This window comes from Sciurus carolinensis, chromosome 6, assembly GCF_902686445.1.
Source record: "Sciurus carolinensis chromosome 6, mSciCar1.2, whole genome shotgun sequence".
Taxonomy (NCBI): domain Eukaryota; kingdom Metazoa; phylum Chordata; class Mammalia; order Rodentia; family Sciuridae; genus Sciurus; species Sciurus carolinensis.
The window spans coordinates 148,516,976-148,519,952 of NC_062218.1; the positions used below are offsets into that span (position 1 = coordinate 148,516,976).

General features: G+C 44.9%; 1 pseudogene; it reads left to right on the forward strand.

Annotated features, from left to right (window-relative positions):
• Positions 1-2,307: 2,307 nt before the first annotated feature.
• LOC124987502 (cleavage and polyadenylation specificity factor subunit 5-like) lies at positions 2,308-2,977 on the forward strand (annotated as a pseudogene).

A 2,977-nucleotide genomic window follows, 5' to 3' on the forward strand; every position in this document is an offset into this window, starting at 1 on the left:
CCCAAAATTCTGTTTCTGGCTCTTCACAGGAAAGGTTTTCCAGCACTTCCTCTAAAATTCTGTTATACTTTCTCTGTACCAGAAAAGTCACACAAGAAATAAGTAAAAGAACAGAGGATGCAGCTTGGTGGTAGAGTGCTTGCCTAGCATGCTCAAGGGCTTGGGTTCCATCCCCAGCACTAAAAGAGGAGGAAGAGGAGGAGGAGAGAAAGAAGTAATTGAAATTACTTAAAGGTACCATGATTCATGTCATGGAGTTCCATGAAAGAGAATAACAGGGGTTGGGGACAGGGGAAGTCACAGGCATCCTCTTTAAAAAATGTAAACCTGAGTAAAATAGAAGTCCAATCTAAAATCTCAGTCCTGGACTCAGCTTCCTGCTGAGAAATCTGTAGACTGCTCAGCTCCCCAGATGTCCACTGCCTCTGCTCTGACCTGAATAGAGGATGACCAGTCTCCTTTCTGGGCTGAAATGGTTTCCTCCCCCTTGCAAGGAAGGTGGAAGGATTCAGCAAGGACAAGGACAGTTGCAAGTGTTCAACACTGTGCCTGGCATCCAGTTGGTGCTCAGCAAAAGTCCTCTTCTTCCAACTCATGACCTTGTCACTCACTGGGCCCAAATCGACCTTCTGCCTGGACTTGCAGGGGTTCGTACATCATGAACACAATGCTTTGTGCTTGAAAATGAGCATCAATGATTAATATAATAAAGAGAGGGTTGGAAATATAACTTAACTTGTTTGGTCCTGTGGAGGAGTCCCAGGAAGGCGACAGACTAGCTCAGGCCTTCCATTTGTGGCTGAGGCACTGAATCCTTTCTTGGCCAAATAAAAAAGGTTGAGGGCAGAATGGGGATCGGACAAGTGGGCAGGTGGGAGAGGGGATGCCTATTTTGGCATCTTTCTGGATGACTCCCTGCAAGACTGCCCACCTCCATTACATATGGTACCTTTGTCCATCCATCATTAGCAGTAAAGACCTTATCTTTAAGCAGGGTCTGAGTCATTTTCCTGACCCTAAAAACTGCAGGGGTTTCCTGCCAGATATACAGTCATATATATATTTTATAGATCTAAATCACCTTCAAAGCCACTTCTCCTTGCAATTAAGGTTACTATATCTGAACAGCCTCTTTGTCCTTTAGAATATACACTCTGTGGGTAGACCAGGTTTTAATTCCCTGCTCCATTCTTCTAGCTGTATGACCCTGGGTAGAAAGTTTTTAACCTTTCTGAGCCTCAGTCTTATCATTTGTCCTAACCGTACCTCCCAATCTCATCCATTTATTTTTTTTTCATTCATTTATAAAACAAATATTTGAGTGCCTATTGTAGGCCATGCATGTAAAAATCTAGAAATCGAGAGATTTCACAGCAAATAAGATAGATAAGATCTCTGTCCTTGTGAAATGTTACAGTCTAGTAGAGGGAGTGATAATCATCAAGTAAATAGTTAGTGGAAACTGTTCCAGATGGTGATACATGATACAAAGGCGATACAGGGGGTGACTTAATAGAGTCAGCTCCTGAAGTGGCATCAGGGAAGGGCTGAGGAATGATAATGAGCAAGCGGTGGAGGATTGTTAATGGCATCCAGCAGGGGAACGCTGAGCGGAAAGGCCTGGCCATGGGAGAAGAATTGCTGTGTTTTAGGATCAGAGAGCAGCACAGTGTTCCACGGGGAAAGTGGTACCAGGTGACGTCAGAGAAGGAGGTGGGACCAGATACACGGGCCTATGGCTCCGGTAAGGAATTCCAGGTTTCATTTTAATAGGTGGGGGGAGTCAATAAAAATGATTAAGAATTATTCACAATTCATTTTTTTTTCCCTTTTCTGTGATACAGGGAATTGAACCCAGGGGTGCTCTACCACTGAGCTACCTCCCCAGCCTTTTTTATTTTTTATTTGAGACATAGTCTCCATAGATTACCCAGGCTGGCTTTGACCTGGGGCTTTTCCTGCTGAGCCTTCTGAGCAGCTGGGCTCACAGCTGTGTACCCACTACACCCAGTTGTGGCTTCTTTACTTTCACCCTTTTTTAAAAATTTTAATTTTTTTAAACTTTTAGTTGTAGATGGGCATCGTAACTTTATTTTTATGTCGTGCTGAGGATAGTGTCTCACACGAGGGAGGCAAGGGCTCTACACTGAGCCCCAGCCCCCACTCTTGTTTTTTTATCATCCTTTCACCACACCATAATCAAACTGATCTTTAAAAACATGAATCATGCTTCTATTGTGCTCTCCTGTTAATGGCGGGTGGTGGCCTTCAAGGGGAATGTCTCCCCTGACTCCCACTTTCGCCAGCATGTCGGTGGTTCCACCCAATCTTTAGCAGCTGGGCTGGCGGGAGGCGGGGGGTGTCACCCAGGTGGGCCACAAGCATATCCAGCAGACCAAGCCCCTCACCCTGGAGCGCACCATCAACCTGTAACCCTCTTACCAATTTTACTTTTGGTACAAAAGAGCCCCTCTAGGAGAAGGACAGCTCTGTTGTAGCCAGATTTCAGCGCATGGGGGAGGAATTTGATAAAATTGGAATGAGAAGGACTGAAGAAGGGTTTTCGATTGTACATGAGGACCAGCTACCCCATGTGTTACTGCTACAGCTGGGGACAACTTTCTTCAGATTACCTGGTGGTGAACTTAACCCAGGAGAAGATGAAGTTGAAGGACTAAAACGCTTAATGACAGAGATACTGAGTCCTCAAGATGGAGTCCTGCATGATTGGGTCATTGATGACTGCAATGGTAACTGGTGGAAACCAAATTTTGAACCTCCTCTGTATCCATATATTATTCCAGCACACATTACAAAGCCTAAGGGACATAAGAAGTTGTTTCTGGTTCAACTAAAAAAGAAAGCATTGTTTGTGTAATACAAAGCTGTTCCCCAGCCCTTTACCCTGCATCACAACCTAGCTTGTCAGTCTAAAAGCTGTTCTGCCCGCCCTTTCCCCTGCAGCCATTTCCCTGCC